The sequence below is a fragment of the Harpia harpyja genome (genome assembly GCF_026419915.1).
Source record: "Harpia harpyja isolate bHarHar1 chromosome W unlocalized genomic scaffold, bHarHar1 primary haplotype SUPER_W_unloc_3, whole genome shotgun sequence".
In the NCBI taxonomy this organism is placed as follows: domain Eukaryota; kingdom Metazoa; phylum Chordata; class Aves; order Accipitriformes; family Accipitridae; genus Harpia; species Harpia harpyja.
Genome location: NW_026293185.1, coordinates 324,581 through 337,301, shown reverse-complemented (window position 1 = coordinate 337,301; position 12,721 = coordinate 324,581). Strand labels below are relative to the sequence as shown.

General features: G+C 48.0%; 1 long non-coding RNA gene across 1 annotated transcript; it reads left to right on the top strand.

Annotated features, from left to right (window-relative positions):
- Positions 1-9,897: 9,897 nt before the first annotated feature.
- On the top strand, positions 9,898-11,303 carry LOC128138164 (uncharacterized). The gene is made up of 3 exons (XR_008233971.1): positions 9,898-10,005; positions 10,525-10,655; positions 11,223-11,303. It is a non-coding gene; the product is annotated as an uncharacterized LOC128138164 (long non-coding RNA).
- Positions 11,304-12,721: the final 1,418 nt, after the last annotated feature.

Below are 12,721 nucleotides of genomic sequence, written 5' to 3'. Positions count from 1 at the left end.
GGACTACTTGTCCATTTGATAAAGGAGATCTGAATATCTACTAAGCGCTCACAAGAAAGACCAGCAGCAGCTTCTCCCAGGGACCAATAATCAGAACAGGAAACAGTAAGAAAAAACACTCAGTTTTCACAACAGAGCAGGTTCAATGCAGAGTCCCACAGAGGTCTCAGCTGGGGCCTGAGGCTGGTCAGGGAATTCATAGAAAACCTGGAAAATGAGACACTAGGGAGGTGACAACAGTTGCTAATTATACAAAAGACATTAGTACCATTATTACTATCATTATTTAGAAAAACAAATGCATTCTTTCTTTAGGAAAATAGAAACAAAGAGTGTGAAGTTCAACGTCAACAAATGTAGTCAAGCACAAGGAAGAAAAACACGTGTTCCATATGTATGTACTGGCTCCAGCCTAGCTACTGACATTCAAGAATGAAGGCTGGGAGCCACTGGGCATTGCTTCATAAAAATACTAGCTGAAGAGTCAGCAGTGGGTGAAAAGGCAAAGAGAAATTCTAGACATTTTCAAAAAGCAATACAGGACAAAAGAGAACACATTGCTATGCTCTCTTTCAAATCCATGGTACAGCCATACTGCACGCAGTTTTGCTCCCTCTAATTCAAAGACACAGTGGAGGAAGGGAAAGGGAAAAGCAAGACACAGATCGTAGATGTTTCCAGACATTATCCAAACATAACCATAGTGACTTACCACAAGATAGGTTTTGCTGAAAAGAGCTGAGTTCTAGATACATAGTGCAAGGTCCCATGGACCTGCTTCATCTCCTACCTCTAACTCCTTGACAGCACTTTCAGTGGTGTCAAGATCCGGAGCGCTGTGAAACAAACAGAGAGAGTTAGTCCCACCCCAACCAAAAAGCAATGGAGCTACATTCCTTGTAAGAGTTTAAACAACAACAAAACATCATTCCCATTGCACAGAGAAAATACTTAGCAGGCAAATGAATTCCCAGTTTATTGTTCTTAAAAAACATCCATTCTTCCACAAGGACTGTTCCTTTGCAATTTTCTGCCCGTTTGTATTTTGTGCGTCTGAGGAAACAAAGGATCAGAGATCAGATCTTTTCAGTCGATCCTCAGTAACCTTTAGGATTGGGGTTTTTGACAAGGTGCCCTCAAACCAGCACCTTTCTCTTCCAGCCTATTGCAATGCCATTCTGCTCAAGGGACTAAAAGAAGGAACCGGCAGGACGTGTCTCTTAATCCCCTCCACAGTGCAAACCTGCAGAGGAACGGGCCTTCACGGCATTGGGGCTAGGCCCTGTGATGCTGGGAGCTGTGTACTGCCTGCATCAAACTGTGTTCCCAACTAGTAACTACACCTTTTGTAAGTCAGCTTCTCAAAAGTTGTTTGCTGCTAGGTATCAGCCAACAATAAAATGCACAGGGAGAGAGAACGTCTCAAAGAAAAGCTGAACCCATGAAGAAGTAAACAAATGTCGCACAAATGTCACTTGGAAATAAGGAAATACGGTGGAGTGTAAGGAATTACGGCATGCAAGTATTCTCTGGTATATGGTCTGGCAGGCAGCCATTCTCATATCCTCCACATTCAGGGGCCCCAGCCAGAACTCGGTCAGAGATGAGAACTTTCCTTCCTCTTCAGAAAGGCCCTCTCCTTGCTTAACATGGAACAAGTTAATGAAAGGAATTACACAGCGCGCCACAGCAGAAGGACAGATATCACCCACCCAAGACTTACGCTGTGGTCATGAAGTCTTCATGAATCAGCAGGGACACAAAAGTACGATTCAGGAAGGGATGCTGAAGCGGCAATGAGGAGAAGAGGGTGGAAAGAATGGAAGAAAGCAAGGGGCGATGACAGGCTGCCAAACTCAAACAAATGCAGTGCTCGCTCTACCATCAGGAGATCAAACACCTGCAGGCTGTTCAGAAACGTATGCACACTACTGGCAGTGCTGTCCAAAGGGATTACACTGTGGGAAAGAGCTTGGTCACAGACAAGAGCAACATTTCAAGCATCTTCTGAACACCACACGACACCACAAGACAGACAACACACCTTCCTCTCCAAAATCAACACAGAGAACAAAACAAGGAGGAAGGTTAATCCTCCTGGATCTGACACTATTCCAGCAGAATGCTAATAAGCAAAGCTAAAGAAACAACTGCGTTTCAATTCATCCCAAAATAAACTCATGCGGCAGAATTTCAAAGACCCAGCCCACTTCTCCAAAGGAAAAAGGAGACTAGTGTGGCACGAGATTTAATGTAGCTTCAGGTCTGGAGACAGCCTAATTGGCGTGGTGTCCATAGCACAGTCTCTTCAATTCTTCTGCAGCTAACAACAGTCACTTCCAGAGTAAACCCAGGCCTTGGCAGTGCCTGTGCACATCTCATTGCAAAAGCAAATTCACTCACACTCCTAAAACCCTTCTCTAGGCAGAGGCTTGAGTCGTTGCCTATGGCATTTTAGCCCTGCTGAAACCTCACTGGCATGAAAACAGGGGTTTCGGGATGCCACGACACAGTTCTGTTTCTCTGATGCAGGGATACTTCCTGGCTCAAAAAGATCTCAGTCCTAGTTTCTGCATGGGTGCCACCACCTGAAAAGAGACTTAACCTCAATAGTTTAGAACACTTTCCAAAAGCCTCTGAGGGCATCAGCCTTGAACTGCTGTCTGATGACGATCACAGCCTTGGAACAATGTACACAGGGAGCCAGATTATGCTGAGCCACTGCTTTTTTATTAATACTTATGAATACTATCATTATTAATTTTTTATCAGAGGCTAAGACAGCAACAACTCATAAAGTTTCAGACCAAGTTTGAGCCCTACAGAACACTCCTTCAGCAGCACCCAATCTATAAGCACCTGCTTAAAAATACAACCCTTAAACCTAAGCAGCTCCAGCTCCTTTTTCAGAGCAGCTCAAACTTCTGGAATTGTTACAGATCGCAGCCTCCGGGATTCCAAGTCCCCTCTCAAACTAAAAGCTCCAGAGCTCCTCGAGTGAGCTGGTCAAGGTTTTGCCCACTCACAAAAGCACTTGCCCATCATCTCTGTCTGCCTGACTAGCAGACACAAGCAGACTCCTCCAGGGCAATACCCTCAGGGAAAGTCTCTGTTTCACTTCTAAAGGACCATCCTCTTCACTTGTTTTACATCTTCCCCCGCTGACCAGACTGCTCAGCACCCTGTGCTTTAGTTACTTTGCTGGCTGCTAACTCAAACTTCCCATTTGAGGCTTACCACACAACTGGTACCTCCCACAACCCTCCTATTCAGTGTCCCCTGCACACCCAAAGGCCGCTTTCCTTTCTCTGCCTTGCATGCCAGCAGTACCACATACTAAAACACTCTCCCTTCACTCTTGTTTCTCAGGCTTGCCACTACAGTGCCTTCTAGAAACTGAGAACAGCAGTTATCCTAAAAGTCCTGCTCAGCCCCTCTGCCTGCAGCAGAGGCACGCTCTTGTTTCAAAACAACAGGACAGGTTTGTCACAAACACATCTGAAAGAGGAGTGGCAGCGCAAGGGGAACCTTGAGAGAGAAAAAATCCCAAGAGCACAACAAACAACTACTGCCAGTGAGAGTTTCCAAAGACTCTTTCCACATCCACACTTGAGCGCCAGATTGCCAGGCCAGCGAACGGCACACTGCTAACAGCAGACAGCCCAAGAAATAAGTACATACTTTGAGTACAGAGCGCCACGGCTGTGCTGGTTTTGACTGGGAGAGAGTTAATTTTCCCCACAGTAGCTTGCACGGCGCTACGTCTTGGATTTGTGCTGAAAGCAGCGCTTACACAGCGTCAAGGCCTTTTCTGCTCCTCACACCGCCCCACCAGGGAGTCGGCTGGGGGTGCACAAGAACCTGGGGGGGCACGAGGCTGGGACAGCTGACCCCAACTGACCCAAGGGATATTCCAGACCATAGGATGTCACGCTCAGCAATATAACTGGGGGAAGAAGAAGGAAGGGGGGACATGCCCAAGTAACTGTTAGGTGTGATGGAGCCCTGCTTTCCTGCAAATAAAACACCTGCCAGACAACGAGAAGCAGTGAATGAAGTCCTGATTTTGCTTTGCTTGCATGCACAGCTTTTGCTTGACTGATTAAACCGCCTTTATCCCAACCTGCGAGTTGATTCACCCTTCCAATTCTCTCCCTCCTCCCACTGCGGGGCAGCGAGCGAGCGGCCGTGCGGGGCTTAGCTGCCTGCTGGGGTTAAACCACTACAAAGGCTCTAGAGCTTCTCAGTTGAACGCTTTAAACAAAGTTTCAAAATACCATCAGTAAAGCCAGCCTCTTTTCCCCCTGAAGCACGAAATCCACACACGGCAGTGAAACAGGAGCACTTTTTACAGCTCCCGTTACTCTCTCAGGCCGATGCTCAGCCTGTCCAAGGGCAGTAGCCACTCGGAAGTGACCGCTTTCACGCTCGGTGAAAGAAGGCAGGAAAAGAGCAGCCCGCACCGTCTGAATTTAGGGTCTCCTATGAACTCACTGTTACCTGCAGTCACCAAACGGCACGCTGTAGCTTCAACATGCTCACCTGCCAGATTTTAAGTGCGTACACAAGCCTGCCTGCATGAAGAAACCTGGTTTCAGGCAACTGACAGGGAAGTGTTGTTTTAGTTAATCTAAAAGTAGATTGTTTAGATTATACTTTAATGAAAAAAGTAATTAGGTTTTGTAATTGATCAAAAAACTGTGTAGAAGTTATACAATGAATAATTATGTTCTCATGATATGGGGAACCAAAACCCACAGATGTGCAAACAGATAAGTCAACCATAAGCAGAACAAAGAGAAGTAAAACCTTCATGTAAGCAATAATGACTAATGCATGCATCGGGAGCTGCCAACAAGAAAACTTCAACTAAAGGACAAATGATGAAGAAGATGATACGACCACTAGATGAAGTCAAGGACCACCAGAGAGGCTGCGATGTTTAAAGGGGACACTAGATGGCAGCAAAGACCACGAAATGAAAGACTGTAACATGATGACATCATTTTTTTAGAATAGGCAGGTTTATGTAAAAGATTGCCAGGAAGATAACGTGGATATGTGACAACTTTGTACATATAACTTGTTTGAAACCATCGTTTCGTTGGAGCACTTGTGGTGGACCAATCCCCAGCGCTGCCCAGCGCTGCTAATAAAGAATACCTGCTTAACAGTATCATCAAAGTGCTGTTAAGTTACATTTCTTGGTTTCAGGCCACTACCAAGGAGGAGTCTGCAGCTGCTACCCAGGAAACCCCCAGCTGTGCTCCAAGTGTTCTCCTGGCACAGGCGCAACTCTGGGTGTGCTTGGTGCGTACCATGCCTCCTGAACGAGAACAGCAACACTCAAAGTTCCTCCTGGGCAGCGTCCTGCTGGGAAGAGCAGATTTCAAGGCAGGCTGGCAGCAGACCCTGAGGCTGTGCCAGGGCTGGCCACATCTGGCTCCTTCCAGCAGGATTTAGGAAATCCTCTTCCCAGCTGTGAGTGCCAAGCCAGGGGCAGAAACAGCCCCCACCTTCGAGGGCCCAGCTGGCCTCTGACCCCCAACTATTCAAACTTCCACACAGCCTCTCCCTCTAAATCAATTCTCTTCAGGTTTGAGAAAAGAAAGCATATACTTCCAGATTAAGTAGTTAAAGACTGTCAGAGTGCGATTTTGGCTTCAATTCCAGAACAAAAGAATTTCCACTACAGAACCTCAGCCACCACCTCCTTGGTCATCTTGTCAGTGACCAACAAACACCATGCTGGAAAAAATCTAATGGCTAATAAAAAGTATCCTCTCCCTCCCAAATCTTTCCTTCTCTTATACCCTCAGACTAGCGCAGTAATAATCATACAATTATTCTGCAATTACCACCAATCTGAAACCCCTCTAAAGCATTGTTCACTGTTGATAAGGGAGAACCATCACTAACCATGCACCTACCCTTTAGTCCTTTTGCAGCAAGGCCTCTGTGACCAAGCACGTCTACATGGATATCTCTGCCTGACAGGAGATGACCGGCCAGAAAACAAAAATCTTAGGTCGTCTTGGCTCTAGTGAAAGCAAAGTATTTAGAATAATGATACAAACAATTTTAAGATGATGCAGGATCGCGGAAAAGGCAGAGGAGGTGATGTGTCGCACCCACCTCTAATTTCAGAGGAAGTTTCAAAGGGTTTTTTTTTTGTTTTTTTTTTTTTTAATCATACCCCAGCACAAGCAAAAAAGCACACACCTGCTGCTTAAGGAGAATGGAAAACCACAAGAGTAAGACTATCGAGTCTGGGTAATTACTCTTCTTTCCAGGACACATTGGTCTTTTTTTTTATTATTTTTTTATATCTCAGTGGAGAGCTTTAATGGAAAATCACTGAGTTCTGATATGGGAATAGCAAAACGTCCTCTGTAAATCTTGGAAAAGAACAGTACATTGAAGGAAAACTGTTCATATAAACTGTTAACGACACGTTTCCGCTGTCAAAGATTCTAACGCTTTTGAGCATCTTTGCCATCCTCATCTTCCTTCCCTCCACTTTCTTCTGATCGCACTATAGCTACCGTACCTCAGCATAACATTAAACTGTTCAAGTACTCTTGCAAATCGTATAAAATCCAAAATACCCCACACAGATGCCTACAGGTTTTGCTGTTACCATCACGTTAACGACACAATTGGTCCTGCCAAACCTACAACCTGCAAAACCTGAAGGCAATTAGCACACAGCCACATACGTATCGATCTTGTCCTGTTCTTGCCAAAACTGCTGGGTGACTTGTCATCAGCTTCAGTGACTAATAGCAGGCAAGACTCTCTCATCTGCCTTAGCTCTGATGCAGCTCCTAGAAAAATGGCTACTTCAGAAAGTCATGTCTTGTTATTTTGGGAACGTGTTATTTCCCACTGAGTACCAAGATGACAGCTCTTAATTATATGTCCTGAGAGCAGCCTCCACCAACTGTCCCCTGCTGCGCGCCAACACGAACAGCACTGTCCTCTCCCCTGCCCATCTCCACGCTTGGGAGGAGCTGTTCACACACCCCTACCCTGGCCATGCTGCCTGAAAACTCCTGCTGTGCTGCTCAAGGCCATGAAAACTGTTACACTACAGCTGTACCCACATCACTGTTCCTCATTCTGAGTGAGACTGCCCGTTCCTGTGTATTCCCACCTGTCTACAGCAGCTGTTGCCTTCTGTCTTGTAAGCCTTTTGGAAAAGTACCCTTTTTTTTTCTGAATACCCTCTTTGACCTCACTACAGGACAGGTCCGGAGTCCACCACCATGGCTGGTAAAGTCCGTAGCGATACAGAATTGCACAGGGATGACAAATACCCAGTGGTCCAGCTCATTTTGATTGTTTAAGACCAGGCTTTTGGGTAGAACACAGTTGAGAAAATTTGAAACCTAACACTCCCATCTTGATTGGCAGCTCTTTCTTCATCAGTTCTTTGAAATGCTTTCATTCCTTGGGAATACACAGCAAGACTTTCCTCATCAAAAGAAGCAACAAAGATCAGTCACAAAGATGCGGAAAACCGGACATCCACCTACTTGCCGCCTACCTAGTGACATTAGCAAGGCCCTGCCTATACACAAAGATTAAATTAATGGCCAATTTTCCTACACAGGAACTAAGGATCAACTGAATACAACCATCTGTTGTCACCTATTTGCACAAGAGGCACATGCTGCTTCAGCTTCTATCTTTCAGGCTGTTACCCATGAGAAAATGGAAGCATGTTTTATTGTAAGAGGAAACCTTTAATTGGAAAGCCAGTTCATGGCTTAATTTGCCTCTCTATGCACATATCTAGCGAATAGCCCAGGAAACGTTACACAAGTGATTAGCAAAGCAAACCCAGCACACCTCAAGAGATCCCGTAACTACACGAGTCTCTCTTTCCTTTTCACCCCAGTTCCCAAAGCACCGAGGCAGGAGCAGGCAGGGCAGTCACGCACTCGGCTCACACCAGGGAAGAGAGAGCAGCAACAGCCCTCTGTCACTCAGGATTAGTAACACCAATTTCTGCTCGCAACTGGGGCTCAGTCCATGTGCGGTCATGCGTTTGAGTTACGGCCTAGCCATGGTGATACTGCTCAGTTCAGGGTTAAACATGATACATTGTCCTTTAAGGAGGACAATTACTCCATAGCTTCACTATGCAAGCCTGATTATTTTGTATAAATTACGCATGCTTTGCTAAGGACTGTACCCTTGAAGAAGGAACTAAACACTGACAAAAAGGAAACATCCTGCTCCAGAAGGCACGGGATGATCGCCAAAGAACCATGAGCTAGGGGAAAAGTAAAGGCAGCAGGGGGAGATCACAACCACCGACTCAATTCAAGGCTGGAAGAACTTGCCCCCCCGCCACTTGCAAGGAGGATGCGTGCTAGTTTACATAGCAAGTGAGGCTAATTTAAATATAACTGGCCAACAGTAGATGAGATGGCGACTACTAACCAATGAATGTAAATTTAGGTGTTTTTTTACTAATCCTGTAACAGAATAAATACATTGTTCTTCTTTGGTGTGCTGTGCCAGCTTTGTGGATTTACCCCCCAGCACCCATCTCTGCGCAGACATGAAAGAAACAAATTTCTCGGCTCTGCCTGTAAGATTGGCTTACTGCACACCGGGTACCGACCCCCGCTTGTGGGACAACACATCTGCAAGTACAGTACTGACCCAGATAGGAAACAGAGGGTGCCAGTTAATCCCAGGTGCCACATACACTGTACCTTCTTCCATCGCCTCCTCTCCATGAATTGTTTTCCAGTCTCTTCTGATAGATGGTAGTTGAGAGATATTCCAGATGTCAATCATATTTTGTAGTTTGTAAGCAATAAGTAGGTATAAGCAGAATGTATGGTTTCCTTTAACGAGATAAGACATCCTGTAACTCAAAAGTAATTAAAGGATGTGTAGATAGATTTGTGAGAACGCAGGAAAACAGACATATGGACTCAAGGACGAGGGAAACTAAGCATGCAAGTAAGAAGATAAGGGGTGGTTTGTTGGCATGAGAACAGCACTTTTGGAGGTCAAAGATTACTTGGCATGAAAGATACAAGAAGAACAAAGGAAAAACAGAAGTTTAATATGGAAATATTGAAAAGGGTAAAGAACGCTTAAGCAAGGAAGAGGATGATAAGACCCCCGAAGAACACCCGACGACCACGCAAGGCAACAACTGCGACTGCGCGAAGGGCATTTGCATACGTTAATTATTTCTCGGAAATGTAATGAATAAGGTTTCCTGGAAATATGATGAATATTTATATCACACATGTCTTTAAACTTCACTAACGAGCTTTACGGCGTGCACGATAGGTGGAGCGATCCCCCGTGTACCCAGCGCTGAAATAAACACGCCTGCTTTAGAACTCACTCTCCGAGTTGCAAAGTTTGTTGCGCGCGCCACTTCCACCTCATCCCAGCTCAGATACCTGCACGCTGGCTCGGGGCTGGCGACCCTCGGGGCAGCAGCAGGAGCTGCTCTGACCCTGGTGCTGGGGTTGTTCCTGGGGCTGAGCACTCGGGCCCAGGGCTGGTGAGCTGGGCCACGGCAGGGCCCACGGGTGATGAGGTCTCCAGGTCTCCCCCGGGCCCGTCCACACGGCGAGACCACCTGCCCCTGCCCCTGCCCCTGCCCCTGCCCTGGGCCTGGCCTTGGCCTTGGCCTTGGCCCTGGTCCCCCCCTCGCCCCGGCTGCCCCACCCCGTCTCTCCCCCATTTCTCCTCAGGCCACTCCGCCTCTGCCCCCTCCGGCCCCGCCCCAGGTCGGCAGTGACTGACAGGCCAACACCGGCTCCGCTGATTGGCTCAGCCGTGGCCAATGGCGCAGCTGTTGCCGGGCGGGCAGGGGCAGCCCGGGCCTCTCCTCACAGAGCTGCCCTGCGCCAGCTGCCCCCCGCCAGGGCAGCTGCTCCTCAGCCAGCCGGGACACTGGGCCTGCGGAGAGACGGCCTGCAAGAGGGGCCATTTCACCTGGAGCTGTTCTCTCAGCAGCGCAAGGTGTGTGCGCAGGTCTGCCCTCCCTCGGTCTGCTCGTGGGGTCTGGGCCCCCTCAGGGAGGGGACGTGAGAGGACAGGAGGGGATCTGCTCTGGATTCGCTCTGGATCGGCAAGTCTTTCCCAAAAGGCGGCTCTGTCTGGGCTCCAGCCACAGCCCCGGGCGGGAGGAGCTGCGTGACGGGAGCCGCTGGCCTCGGCCAGGCCGGCACCCGGCAGGAGACAGGGCTCTGGCCCCGGTCACACCGCCCGTGCTGAGCCCAGCACCCGGGGCCTTCCTCAGGCCTCGCCTTCCCCTGGGGCTGAGGAGGAGAGACACCCTGTCCTGGCGTGGCCCAGGGCATCCTCCTGCGGCCAGAAGGAAGGACGGAGCCCCGTCCCTCTCCCCACAGGGGCTGACCACTGTCCTTCCCTTCTGTGCCTGGGGCTTCAGGGCCAAGCAAATGCTGGGGCACCGAGGGCTCCTGGGGCAGCTTTGGGCATCTCGGAAGCTGAGGCGTGGCTGCCCCTTTGCTTCTGCAGATGCAGTTATCTGCTACCCGCTCCACGATCAGAACTGCTTCTTCGTCGTGGCACGTGGACTGGACAGATGCCACGTCCCTGTTAGTCTGGGAGGACTTCAGGGAAACAAGGAGGTTGCAGCATGCACCCAGGTAGGAGGACGGTGGAAAGGAGCCCTGACAAGGTTTTTCTGCTGTTTCAGATCTGAACTCTGTGTGCATCCCAGCACCAAAGTCTGCTTTTTTTCCTCCAAGCTGCACAGCTTTTTGCCAGCAAAAGCGAGTCGGCCTGAGCTGGTCTTTGGGATAACTTGGCTCCTTCCATTTTGAATTGCGTGCCTACGCTTTTCCTTTTTTCCACCAATGTCTTCCTTTCAACCCCCTTCCCCCCAGGTTCCCTCCTCTTTCAAAGGTGATTGTGATTTCAGTTTCTAGACAGATCGTGGAGCAGGTAGACCCAGGATGTAAGTGTGGACTGGTCTATACCTTCAGAGCTGTAGGCTGAGCTGTTTTACCTTTAAAGGCTAGATAGATATGGGCTATGGGTAGAGTTTCTGTTTGCTAATTAGTACTCCTTTTGGGGCCCTGTGACAGTAAGTTTGTCTGCCTGCAGATCTGCAGCAGTTAAAACTGACACTGAAAGAGTTTCAATGATGGATGCTGTTCCGTGTGTTTCATTTTGGGTACCCATTTCACTGAGCTAGAATTATTCCTTTGCAGTTAGGTGATGGGGATCTTCTTGCACTGATCTTTTCTTTCTGGAGCGCATCCTGATATCCTTTGTCATCCAGAGCTTTCCCCTCTGTTGCTCAGAAGAGTGATGGTCGTGATGAGGACTAAATGCTGTGAGTAACGATTTCTTCAAGTCTGATTATGAAGGTGCCAAGCCCTGTTTGGAGAGTCCAAAGGCTTCATTTCAGGCCCAAAGCCTCATTTTTAGCTTCCAAAGCCTCTTTTTTAGGGACGAAATCCTCCTTTTCATGGACCATAGGCTCATTTTTAGGATTCGGTCTGCAATTTTAAGGGCCCAAAGCCTCATTTTGAGCATCCAAAGACCCATTTTTAGGGTGCAAAGCCTCAGGTTTTGGTACCAAAGCATCCTTGGAGGGCCCCAAACCTAATTTCAGGGTTCAAAGCCTCATTTTCATTTCTAAAGCACCATTTCTAGGGACCAAAGTCCCATTCTTAAGGCCTTGACCCTCATTCAGAGAGTCCAAACCCGTCTTTCACAGCTCTGAGCCTCAAATGTAGTGCTCAAAGCCCTGTATTTGGCATCAAAGCTTCATTTCGGGGGGCCACAGAGGAACCAATAGGTTCACCTTGTTGTCAGGGTCCAAAGCGTATTTGTAGCATCTCCCCCATTCTTTGCAGTGACAAAGCCTGCTTTTGAGGGCTGAAATCCTCCTTTGGAGGGTCCAAACCTGTCTTTCATTACCCATGGCCTTTTTTTAAGAAGCCACAGTTTCATTTTTAGGATCTTGTGGTGGTGTTTATGTCACTGCCGACAGGGCAGGCCCAGGAACCTGGCTTGTGCAGATGCTTGTGATGTCACCTGTGGCCAAATTCCTCTGCCGGAGAGGGCAGAGGCTGAGCGGCCTCAGGAGAAACAGGTGGGAGGTGGGCCAGGGGCAGCTGGGGCAAGGGAGGGAGCAGGGCCAGGACCAGGACCAGGGGTGCCACATGCACAGGAGCAGGTATCTCATTTTTATAGAGCAGCATCACTTTTAGGATCCAGCCGGTTGCTTTGAGGGTCCAAGCTGCATCCTGAGTTTCCAAGCCCTCATGTTTAGGCTCCAAACCCCTCTTTTAGGGCCCAAAGCCTCAGTTTTAGAGTCCAAAACTTCGATTCCAGGGTTGAAAACCTCCTTCTTATGGTCCAAAGCCTCGCTTTTTGGGCCCAGGGACTCATTTTTAGGGTTTTAATCTCTCTTTTAGGGTAGTATGCCTCATTTTTAGGTTTCAAACCTTCATTTTTAGGACTGAAAGCCACTTTGTAGAGTTCAAAGCTTCGTTTATAAGGCCCGAACACACATTTTTCAGTCCCAAAGCCTCATTTTGAGTGTCCAAATACTCATTTTAGGGTCCCAACTCTTATTTTTGTTAAGAAATCCTCATTTTGGTGGTCCAAAGCTTTATTTAGAAGCTCCAGAGCCTCATTTCGGGGTCCACAACCTTGCCTCTAAACTCAAATTTTGAGGGTCCGAACCTGATTTTCAGGG